This window comes from Cupressus sempervirens, chromosome 11 (assembly GCF_028749045.1).
Source record: "Cupressus sempervirens isolate cs-2001-9-10 chromosome 11, ASM2874904v1, whole genome shotgun sequence".
In the NCBI taxonomy this organism is placed as follows: Eukaryota; Viridiplantae; Streptophyta; class Pinopsida; order Cupressales; family Cupressaceae; genus Cupressus; species Cupressus sempervirens.
The window spans coordinates 88,580,050-88,593,543 of NC_143128.1; the positions used below are offsets into that span (position 1 = coordinate 88,580,050).

Below are 13,494 nucleotides of genomic sequence, written 5' to 3' on the forward strand. Positions count from 1 at the left end.
AAATTTTCAATTTTTTCTTGGATAGACTTAGGATTAGCTTCTTCACCATTAGAATTATAATTAAATATTCTTTCTTTAACTCCAAACTTCTTATCTAGTTTTACATTTGTGCTCTCAACAATTTTTACTAAAGCTATTTCTTCTATTACTTCCTCTTTCTAAGAAAATCCAAGTTCATCATCTTCATCGTCAATATCATTCAAGAATTCTTCTAATATTGCATAAAATTTATCTTCATCAAAAGGAAAATCCTTAGATATTCCTTAATTGTAAGGCTTTCTAATCTTCTTTACTCTCGTAGGACATTTTGATGAAAAAATGACCAAATTATTTACATGTCCAACAAATTAAGAAAATCATACCTTCATCCCACCTCCCATCTTCCTCTTTTCAACTATCATAGATTGTTGGAAATATTATGAAAGGCTATGTTATTGAGAGGGGAGGGCTAAATCAGTAACTTAGAAAATTAAAATTTAATTCTTTAATTACCAATTAATCCTTCATATGTATGCTAAATTAGTTGCATGTATGAGAAACTAAAAACATGAAAGCATACACAACACTTTAACACACAAGATTTAATGACCCAGAAACCTTCCAAATAGAAAGCAAAAATGGGGTGGGGATGACACCCACAAGATTTGATACTGTAGTATAAATTTGGTTTATTAAGGCTCACAATGATCACTTCTAATGATTTTCCATGTTAGGAGCAATAAGGACTGCTAGGTCCACCTTGTTAAAAGATTTACAAACATACAATGAAGTATGCACTTGATAAAGAGATTTACATAAGACTGTTAGGTCTACCTTGTTAAAGGATATGACTAGTCCACCTGTTAGGATGAAATAGTTTCTTGATCTCTGATCTGCAACTTGGTTTTCTGAATGAGATACCTTTAAGTGTGAAATCACCTTGTTGTAATAGATGAATCTTTGTTGCTCCTTATACTACTCATGTCCTTGTACTTCACTCTTCTACTCTCTTTTTCTTTACCCCTTTTTTTATCATTTTTTTTTCACACTTTGGATATGATACAATACATTACATAAATATCAATCCAATTAATCAAATTACAAATTCGGCCAAAATACAAAATTACACAAAATGCATAGAGTTTGCTCATACTATAGGAACTCAGATTTTGAAGACTAACTCGATGAGGTTTTGATACTCAACATCCACTATCAATGTTCAGCATCATCATGCACTCAGTAGACATAGAAGCTTGATTGATACTAATCACTTCCAAATAGTCTTGAACTCAGTTTGCACTGGTAACTTAGCAAATACTATGAAAAATTGGTATATAAACTAAATCACTTGGTTAACATTGATTAGCTCGATTAACACTAGACTCTTATTACTATCACTGGGAACTCGGTAGCAACTACTAAACTCAGTTTGTACTAACAAACTTGGAACATACTAAGATGCTTGGTTTACACTATTGATCATCACCAAAGTAGTAATTGCTCAATGCAAATTGAAACTATCTGAGGGACTTGGTAGTGTAATACCCCAAAATTGGCTCATTGCCATGATACTATTCTAGTCTATTTTTGATCAATCCTGAAGTCCTATTCTAATAGGCAATTCTCATTCTGCTACTCGCTACTTGACTTAATTGTCAGATGCAGAAAACCCTAATCTGCATTCATCATATTTTTCTATTTAATTCCTATAGTACGCACTCATATTAGTCACATTAAACCTAATGATTACGATTTAATTTAATTTAAAATATTTATACTTTAATTAAATTAAATTATATCCTAAGGCTAATGTACTATGGAATTAAATTTATTTAATTTAATAAATGTGGCTATTTTAATTAATTAAATGAAATTATTTAATTAAATGGAGAACTTACTTATAATTAATTAAATAAAGTTATTTAATTAAATGGGAAGCCATTCCTAATTAATTAAATGAAGTTATTTAATTAAATAAGAAAAGTGTCTCTAATTAATTAAATAGAATTATTTAATTAAATAGAAAAGGTAATTATGAGAGCATATCTCATTTTATTAAATTAAATATCTCACCAAAATCTCTCTTCAGTTCAAAAAAGGAAATTCCCAGTACATTGTTGATCAAAAAGGAATTAAATTAGTTAACTCCTTATTCTACTCAAATTAAATCAATTAACTCTCTCTAATTTGGGAATCTTCCTTTATGACTAAACTTCATCTTCAATCTTGACCATTGATTGAAATCAATATCAACCATTGATGGATTCTAGGAAAGTCTTTTTAAGAGACCCTCATCTCTTCATTTTGAAAAAGAGGTTGAAGAGAATTTGCATCAAATTGCTGTCAAATTGCATTCTCATTTAATCTCATCGAATTCTCATATAGATTTTCATTGTTAGTTTAATTCTCATATAGATTTGATATGCATATTCATCTAGCATAATCTCTTTTACATGTTTCTAGATTAAAATTCATTTCATTTCTTTTTCTAGATTAAATTGCATAATCATATAGATTATTTGCATCTCATTTTCAAATCCTTCAATCGTAGAGGGTTTGGTTGCTTAAATACCTCAAATCTGAGGATATCTAATAAGAAAATCCCTCTAGATAGAAGGTAATAGGTCACCTTGCAGGCTGATTCTCGGATGAACAATCCAATGTTCATTCGGGGATGAATCCACAAATAAGGACCATGTTGAAGTGTGTGTGTTAGCATAGGCCGCATTTTCACATATACATTTCTGGTGCCCCCGTAAGGCTTGAACCAAGTTTCTAGCGCCATCTTCTTTTCTTGCATTTTATCTTCAGTCTATTTTTCTGAATTTTTTTTTTGCAACAACTTAATGGTTCTAATCAAGTGTTTTTTTTAAGGTTCTTATTTTAGCTTTTAAGGCTAACCCTTTGTGCAGGCTGAGTTGCAGGCAAAAAAATCTTGGGGTTCTTGAAAGATTTGATCATATCCTTCAAATGATTCATTATTTCAATCTAAAAATTTTATTGCATATTTGGCATGCAATCCTTAGTTCATAGTAAAAATTTTGGATTTATTTGATCAAAAATAAAATAAATTTTAATGTATTTTCATGAAAAAAATTATTTCCTAACCCAAATCATTGAATTTTAATTTGAAAATTATATTACAGATTTGGAAATATTTCAGGAGATCATAGCAAAAATTTTGGGTTTCTTTGAGCAAAAAATGATTTTTTATAATTTTTTTGTGTATTTTCATAAAAAAAATTAATTCTTGACATCAATCAAATAATTTCAATCCGAGAATTTTATTGAATGTTAGGGAGGCTTTTTGTAGACTACAGTAAAAATTTCAGATTTTTTGGATCATAATTCTATTTTTAATATAAAAAAATAATGTGTTTTCATAAAAAAAATCATTAACTCATGATGCAAATCTTGGAATTTTAATCAATAATTTTTATTGCAGGTTTTTGGAAAATAGCAAGGAAGAAAGAAAGGCCATCCAAATATGACAAAAGAAAGCAAAAATAAAATAAAAATGCATCTCGCTTTTTGCTAGCTTCGAAAACAGCACAAGAATTGTTAAAAATTAGGTAAAATCTAATAAGTGCATTGTGAGGATCACCAGGTAACCTTTTTCAACTGATAACACTTCATTTGAATCTAAAAAAAATATCTTTCATGTCAATCTTGTGTGTGTTTCCTTCCATGTTTTCATTTTACAACACATGCATAATTTGATACTAGGGTGTTATCTCCATTAGTATTCATTTAGCAAGCTTAGGTACTAGTGATAGATTTAGATAGCTATTTTGGGTTAGTAGACTTGCTAATTATGTCAGCCCCTCGTTTCACCCTGTGGTTACAAGATCAGCACCACGTTAAAGGGGAGGGGTCTATAGGAAAGAAGCGTTAAATGCTCCACAAGGAAACCCTTTTGTGCTTTCTAGAGCTCACTAGTTTCTAAGTTGTGGGCTTGTTTTAGCTTGTGTGAGGGGTTAAATGTTCCACATCTTTGGACTCACCTTGCATTAGTTAAAGCATTAATTGTACCACCTTGTGCTCTTTGACTACTTTTGGATAGATTTGCTTTCAAGAATTAACATCTGTACACACATAGTAATAAGGCCCCATGAACACTATTCGTGGATCTTAAGAGAGTGGGTTCCTAGGAAAACTCCTCTCTACAATGGATTCCTTGTAGGTGGGGAGGATACTTTGAGCATCTCACAGATAAATGAGTCTTCAACTTGTTGATTGAGGCATATTTTTCCTAAAGAGGTTGATAGATCACTGGAAGTTGACATCATAGATCTTTAAGAGATAATCTTAGTCTAGCGTGTCAGATTAATCTACTTGCTTTGATTGGGCTGAAAGTGAAAAGGTGTCAAAACCTTGGATCTGGAAGCTAAGTCCCCTTGTGGTACACTATTGTGAGTCGGTCACCTTTAGAGAGGGTTAACCATAGCAAACAATCCCTCTACAAGGCAAACTCTGTGGACAGAACCTCAAGTGGTAATAGCCATTTTTGATGTGGTAGTGATAACCGCTATATAAATGTCCTTGTGGAGGAAATCTCCATGGGTGTGGTTCATTATGGGTTGTCAGATCTCCCCAGTAGCTCTTGAAGATTAAGTTCTTGGACTGTGTTGAAACGTCGGTGCGCCGAGATTGGAGGTCACCCAAGTGAGTCATAAAAGTTGCAGAGTCAAAACATTACTAAAAACCTTAGAGAGGCCAAACTTTTCACTTTCTAGGAATGTGTACAATGATTGCAAAACTCTTTGAAAACATACACAAATAGCTCTCCTAGGGATTACACAAACTAAGTCACTTGATTGTTCATGCGCAAGGTTGCTTTTTCCCTTGCTCATTATTTTCAGATGTGCTTGAAATCACCTGCTTGCTATTCTATGTGCCTGTTTATCTGCCTGGTTACTGAAATGATCAAAATTTGTCAAAACATTTTTCTTGTTAAACTGAAACTATCAAAACAATTTAACTTTTCACTGCAGTCATGTGACGATTAACTTTAGGGACTTGCTATTCTATTTTCTCGCCAAATCTGAGATCCTGTCTTGCGCGACCATTGTAGATTCTAGTATGAAACTCTGCTAAAACACTGCCAAAAACTTGTTAAGATTGATCATTTCCTACACTTCTTCGCACGGCCTGTAAAGGTTTTTTGCATGAAATCTTGTGTCAGCATTATCACATTCAGTCTATCTTAGTTGTTTGCATCTTGAACACTGTCTTTTTCTGCATCCATTTATTGTTCTCTATTTGCAAACAGTTCCAAACAGTGGCATCTCGCTTAGCTAATGACTTGCAATCCATACTTTAACTAGTCTTGTCTCTCAGTTATCTTGCTCTTTTCCTTGAGTGCTTTTTGTACTCTGTGTCATGATAGTCATAATCTTTGGCTGTTCTAGCCTTCAAATTAGACTATTTGTACCTTAGTATACTGCACACTTATCTTGCTTTTCTGAGACTACGTTCTAGTCTGATCCTTGTATAAGCTTTTGCTTTTTGTCATTGTTTATGACTGTGGCAACTTGACTTATGTTCTAAACCTTGGCTGTCAGTACTTGAAACATAGTACATCAAAATGGCTAACAACAAATGTGCTAAATCCAATATTTCTAGTGAGGAAGAAGGGATTCTAATTACAAACATGAAGAAAAAAATTGAAATGATAAGTGCTCAACTTCAAAGACTAAAAGAAGAGGAAAACACATCATCGAACAAATTCTCCTTGAGAGAAATTTTCCCTTTCTCCTATGACAACCAAAAATCACATTCTTGTAATCTTGAATCCAAGACATCTGAGAACACCTCACATACGTCCAAGAAATCTAGGAATATCTTTGAAAACAAACCTTGGGAACCTAAGCCAAAGCGTGATTTCACACCTTTGGGAAAATCTTATGAATTAACCTTGGAAGAAATTCTTGAAGAAAAAATCATTACTTTACCTAAGCTCACTTTGGTAGGAGTTTCCTTTATGAGTAACTATTGTGTCTATCATAGACATAATTTACATAAAACTTCCCATTGTAAGGAGCTGAAAAACAAGATCCAAGATCTCTTTGACAATGGTATAATTCAAAAATCTAAGCTCTCAACTACTAAAGATTCTACTCTCAAGAAGGATCAACCTCATGAAACCATGTCTAGTAATGGTTCAAACACAACTTCTACTTCCTCCAACATACATCCACCTTCTAAATTGTTCAATCTTTCCAACACATATTCACCAAAAGAACTCACTACTCCCCCAGTTGACTATGTGTACCCTCAAGGACTACCTTTAAAGGAAACTCAACCTAATCTTGACTTAGCTACAAACGTCTCCCATACTATGCAAAGAAAAGATCCAAAACCTCCATGTGTTGCTCCTCCTATTATCCCCAATCCAACTATTCCTCCATTGTCACTTCAAGAGCCTGTTATGGAGACTCTAGAAATATATTTGAATACAGATTTAGATACTCCCTCATCTTTGGATTTGGTTTCATGTCAAGAGGACCACTTAAATGATGAAGAAACAAGTGTTGATCAAGACCAAGATTCCTTCATCCCCTTTCAAGTCTTCCAAGATGTCATCCCTCCATCTCAAGAGCCACATAGTCCTCCATCTCCCATATCATTTGCCTCTACTAAGCAAGATCAAGATATTCCTTCCACCATCCTTAAGGAGATTATAAAACACCAAGAGAAGGATACTTTTCCTATGTTACCCAAAATTCCTTTTGAAGAGAAATGTGTTCTCTCGCTCTCTTATTCTACCTCACTACATTCACTTCCAAACTATGCTCAAGCTTTAAATACTCCTGTCAAAGGTATTGCTCCTATAACAGTTACTCATAAATCTATTGATGGCTTTGGTCATGTTGCTCACTCTAAAGATGCTGATATCCCTACTCATGCTCCATTCACATCTCCTAAATCTATCCTTGGTCCCTATCCATCTAAGCTAAAACCTTCAAGTCTTCCATCCATATTGGGACCTTATGTTCCTCTATCTCCTACTTCCACTCTTAGCTCATTCCACGTTCCTCCTACCCTACCCCAAGATCAACAAAGATGCACATGCTTGAACTCTTCACATCCACATTTCCATCTAAACCAGTCATATTGGCCTCATTCATCCATAAATTCCAAGTCCTTTGCAAGCAATTTGGATGATCAACTCAAACACAAGTGCATGAATCCATCTTCAAATGTTCACTATGTCTCCTCTAATCGACATGTGAATGTCAAGAAGGAAAATACACAAAAGAGACCGCAAAGGTCCACTATTGAAAGAGCTCAACCAAGGAAAGTATGGGTGCATTCTAAAGCATCTAATGAAAAATAAAGAGCTATATGGATCCCCAAGTCTCTTTTGAAGGACCTGAATATTGAAAACAAATCCAAGTTGACAGTCAAGCTTCCAAAGGTTTCCACTCCATCTCCTTCCCAACATCTTCCTAAAAAGGTTTCAAAGCCTTCCACTCCATCTCCCTCCAAAATTATTCTACCACCTCATACATCTAAACCTCAAACTATTTCATCCATATTTCCTCCATCATTCCACTACCCTTCAAGGTGTGTGTCAATGTTGATCTTGCCCACTTTTTCTTCTACCCTTGCACATTCCTTTCACTACCCTATCCACTCCACCTTCTATCCTCCATCTTTTATCATTCCATCCCATTTATCTCATCCATAGCCTAAAACCATATCATCCATATATCTTTTCTACCATCTCCCTCCATTACCTTATCAGCATCTTTGAGTGTTCCTTGCTATGGCCTTGGCTTATCATAACTTACATTATAAGAGTGCTATCTAACTTGAGAAAGGTTTGAATTCTTTCCAAAAACTCTAAAAATCCAAAAAAAAAGGGAAAAAAATAAAAAAAAAGTGCCTTGGTGAAAACTTGGAAACAGGTGCCTTGGTAGAAAAAGTAAATAAAAATAAATTTGTCCTATGGTGAAAACCACTTCTTGTGGCACCCTGGATAAGTACCATGATGAAAACCTGGTAAAAAGGCATCATGTGTAATTCTTCCATCCATGACATCCTATCATGATCTTGCTTATCCTTCAGATGTCCTCATTCCTGAAGTCATTCGCTCATAACCTCCATAACAAACTTTTCTATCCTATTTAGTTAACCTTTGGTCTTGATCAATGAAAGAAAGAAGAATACTTAGTTCTTACCAATCTCTTGACATGCTCATTTTCTTGGACTACTTACACGATACCCTTCATTACACCATGAACTTATATTGTTATCCTTTTCCCTAGCTTGGGTAATCTTGTGAAGGCTTTCCTTGAGGGTAACATTCATTGCTTCATACTCCTTGCCTATCCATCTCCACTTATCCACCAGCTTGCTACTACATATTGTCCTACACCTTGCTAGACACTAAAACAAAATCAAGGTGATCCTTCTTGAGAGCTAGTAATCTCTGAAAAAATATATTAAAAAATTAGAAAAAGTCCTTAAAAAATTGTTACCCTGGTGAAAACCTAGCAATAGGTGCCTTGGTAACACCAAAAAAAAATCAAAAAGAGAAAAATACAAAAAAAATTTAAAAATAGAAAAGTGCCATTGGTGAAAACCTGGAAATAGGCATCATGGTAGCAAAAAAAGAAAAATCTTGCCAAGAAGGTGAAAACTTGGTGAATAGGCACCTCTTGTTCCCAATGCTCCATCTTGCATCGCATCTTCTATCTATTATGTACAGTCACTTTCATGCTTTCGCTTTCCTACTTTTCCTACTTTTTGCTCATGTATCCATGGATTGAGCCTTGTCATAGCTCGGGGGTATTCCCCCTTTAGTGTCACTATTTTTGAGATTCTCCTCATAGAATCTCCTTCACAACAGTCACCAGTGATTCTCACTATGCTTGCCTACTGTCGCTAGTGTCACTCTCTTCAAGATTCTCCTCATAGAATCTCCTTCACAACAGTCACCAGTTATTTCAGCTGTGTTTTCCTACTATCACTAGTGTCATTATTTTCGATATTCTTCTCATAGAATCTCTTTCGCAATAGTCACCAGTTATTTTGGTTGTGTTTGCCTACTATTGCTTGGGTCACATTTCCATATTCTTTTATGGAAGATCTCTCTTGCGTCGATCACCAGTTGTCCTAGTTGTGTCTGTCTATTGTCGCTTAGTCCTTCTTAGGATTTCTCTTTGACCTTAGTCACTAATCATTCTGACTACGTCTGCCTACTGTCGTCACCCTATTGAAGAGATTTCTCTCAAATGTGTTCTGGACACTGACACTTGACATCAATCCCAAAACATTGAACTCAAAATTGATATACTTGTTTGGATATGCTGAGCATTTGCTTTGTTTTCTTTGTTTTATTTTATCATATCTCCTTGAGCAACTCAATGATGTCATCTTCGACTAGAGAAGTAATGACTGGGAGCATGATCTTTTCTTTGCTTTCTATTTGTGGTTTAGTTCCAATAAGTTGATCTATTCCTATAAAAGGGGTGTCCACTATAAGAGCCTCCATCTCGTATTGGATGGCCATGTGTACCTCAACTCCTTTTGTATGAATACACCAATAATGTTGGTTCTTCTCCTTGTTTGTTGGAGTGAACTCTTCATGCTACAGTAAAAATCGATACTCATCCTACTAAGTGAATGTACGAGTCACTACGAGTATATCTAGCGCACTTCTGTCTCAGGTTACAAATGCAAGGGTCATTGCGGACAGAATGAATACTGAATACTTAGCATAAGAGGGATCTCCTACATGTTTGGTGTGCCTGTCATGCAAGCAACATTCAGGTCATCCTAACGTTTATGCTCCGATGCTTATGTTAACTTGCTACATTAAAAGGGACAAATGTTCTTGTCATTTTGACTTCTTGTGCCTCAAATGCTTACATTTAATCCCAAAAAACCTATAATGTATGTTCTATTCATATTCCCATGATTGAAATGTCAGTGGGAATTCTATAACATACGAGATTTGTTCTATGTCTAGTGATGATAAATTGTCGAGGCTTGGCAATCAGACCTGGGGTTGCATTTAGCATAATCTTGCATTACATACTTCACATGCATAAACATGCAATTTGGTTGTAATTCCATTTCTCCCCTGTGTGATGAAGGATCAGGGGCATCTTCAAACATATCAGGTTTCTTCACAGCTGTACAAGTGTTTGGTTCATCGATTCACGGTCCTCAATGGAATAATTGTCATTGTTAAGCAAAAACATGCAACACTACGTGAGATGTCAGTCCATACATATGCATTCTATCCAAGTCTAACATACATCTCAAGTACATTGAAGTAAAGAAAAATAGACAATGAAATGTACACAGGATACTCGAATCAAGATCTCATATATATATATATATATATATATATATATATATATATATATATATATATATATATATATATATATATATATATATATATATATATATATATATATATATATATATATATATATATATATATATATATATATATATATATATATATATATATATATATAAAGAATGGGTCAGTACAAAAATGGGCGCTACTCGAGCGCAATCGATCAAAAAAATGATACACGTGGTGCTCGCATACCAATCGATACATAGCCAGGGATCAAAATCATAGTCATATACTCTATCTGATACCCTCACCTCCAGGAGGAGCAAGAGTAGTAGGTGGAAGAGGTGGTGGTGGCATATCTATCCTAACAGGAGGTTGTGCACCCCTAGACTCTCATGCATACTAAGAAAAGCATTGCACCTGGAGTGTCTCATCTGGCACCATGCTAGTATATGTAGCATAGTAATACGCTGCCCAAGCTGACTAAAACCGGATCTCATCCTATGCTAGCTCTAATCTCTGCTTTGCAGTCTCTGCGCGCTCTCTCCAAAGATCTATATCCCACTGTTGCTCCACCAGCTATGTATCTCGGACTGCCACTACAATCTGCAGGTCCCCCAACTGTCAGGAGGCTTGATGGATCCACTCTTGGTATCATCATACTACATCCTGCACCCCAACTGTCGGCTGATCTGGCATATATTCATCTAGCATCTTTGGTCCCTACTGCTATGGTGGTGCCTCCTACTATGGTGGCACCTGTTGCTATGGAGCCTCCTACTGAGGAACTTGCTCCTCTATCCTCTATCTCTGCTACCAACTGTGTCCTATCCCACTACCCCTGGCACCAAGGTCTGATCTTATCTGACGTGGGGGAATCTGCATCAGTTGAACTCGATGCTAGAACTATGACTGCTGCTATGGCTGAACTAGTGGTGATGACTATGCCTGCTACTATTGGGGCACCTGTCTCTCTGCTTGCTCTCCCACCCCTACTAGATCTGTAAAATGTGGGAATAGATGGCTGATCAAAAATGCCTGATATGTAGGCGTCATCCCAGCATCAACTACCTCTGGCAGGTAGTCCCACTAAACTGCAGCTAGGCTGTGAATATCTATCATGGACCATCTTGGGTCCATCCATGCTGGCCATCCCCAATCAACATCCTTCTGCACCTTGCCATAGGTGCATAACTCAGTGGAAATGTCCTGTGGTCGACCATACTGTCACCACACTCGTGAGATCACAAATTTCTCAATAACTGATGTCATTGTGCCCACAAGAGGTCGAGAACTAAACATCAATGGTAGCTCTCTAGGGGCATCATCTCAATCCTTTGTCTCTCTCTAGGGTCACCATACAACAGACACCAAGTCATCAAGATGTATCCTCCACTGCTTTGTCTTACCCAGGTGGGCCTGGGTAATGTGCCCTTGATATCTACATATATAGGGCTCCATGGGCTCTCTGGCATCTTCAAAAATGGGCCTACATACAAGAAGGTGCTCCCATGCCCATATCTATAAAATATATACTCCCATTGCCATGGTCTTCTTCTCATGGAAGATGACCTTGTGCATCTCATGGAAAAGGTGCACCAACATGCACTGACCCCACCCAAAGATCTCAGGTGCCTCTAGCATCCTATGGAGCATGACTCCCCACCTGCACTCCAAACCATGTTGTCCTCTATCAGGACATAAGAAGCAACTCAAGAAGATACCCAGCACAGATGCCAGCCTGTGTGTTGATCCATTGGTGTGCATCAGCTCATCCTAGCTGATAGCCCTACCCCTCGGTAGCTCTCACCCAAATACAACGGACAGTGCCTCTGACCCTCTTCGAGGCACTGTATCATAAATGACCCAAGCACCATGAAAGAGAATCTACAAGATCCTCCATATGTCCTCTGGTGTGATGGTCATCTCACCCATCAAAAAGTGGAATGTGTTCTTCTCTGAATGGAAACGCTCAACCAATGTAGTGAGAAGGTCGTCATTCACCATCATGGCTAGAATCCAGCACAAAGAAGACAAACCCAATTGAGCAATGTGTTCTTGATCTGCATCATCAAGACTCTGCAACAACTCTTCATATGGCAGATAGTGTGATCTAAATGTGACATCACCAAAGACCTCCTGCACGCACAAAAAGAAACAACAAAAGAAACAATTAGTATCAAGTCGAAACGATGCATCGAAACAAATTTAAATGCAATTTTTGAGTGCAAAATTGAAACTTTTAAGCATGACTGTCATGGACTTTTGTGTGAAGTACGTGAAAATTTGCTTGAAGTTAGTAAAATATTGCACGAAGTTGTCAAAGTCTTGCGTGAAGAAATCCAATCTTGCATGAAGAATTACATCGACGTGCGAAGAATTACATAGTCATGCGAGAAATGAATTGCCTCATACGAAGAATCTCAATCTTCGCATGAAACCTAATGCTTCCCGCACAAAGATCCTCCCATCGCGCGCAAAGAAACAATGCAACCTATTTCTTCATGTGAAGACAAAAGATCTTCGTGCAAGAAGAGACAGGTCTCGCACGAAGATCGAATGGACAATCCTAAAACATGCTAAAATGTGCAATAAATGACATCAAAATTTGTGAAAGTGAAAGTACAAAGGAAGGGAATCAATGACTCACTAGTGGTCTGTAGTCTATTGGGCGGCTGTGACATCTAGAGCGCTCAAATCGATGATGTCTCACGCTAACTGCCATGTCTCTCTCAAAGCTCAAATCAATAGAAGACAAAAAGCACAAATGAATTGAAAATGACCCCTTTGGCCCTTATATAGTTGTTGACCAAATTTTTCAAAGTGCTCAGATTTGCACAAAAATCACACCCTTGGCTAATTTGACCATTTTGAATCCATTTTTGGGATCAAATTCAAAATCTAACAACCTAAGAGCTTAAAAAATGCATTTTAAAATTTTGGGGACTGACACGATCGAATGCTTGTGCAGCCCAAATCTTTTTGATACTTTCTAATTCTTGAAATCCTTTCAACTTTACATTCTCCATATTTTCAAAAACCATTTTGGAAATAGTCAACTCAAGTCAATCGTGGCTAAATCTGATCAAATTTTGGTCAAACTTGGTCTTTGTGACTTTGCAATCATTTCAAATCAACTCTGAATCTTCTTTTGATCATTCTGATCTCTTCTACATTCTTCTACATCTCAA

General features: G+C 36.3%; 1 pseudogene; it reads right to left on the reverse strand.

Moving 5' to 3' along the window:
- Positions 1–11,392: 11,392 nt before the first annotated feature.
- Positions 11,393–13,494, reverse strand: part of LOC149528356 (uncharacterized) — a 114,329-nt pseudogene continuing 112,227 nt past the window's right edge.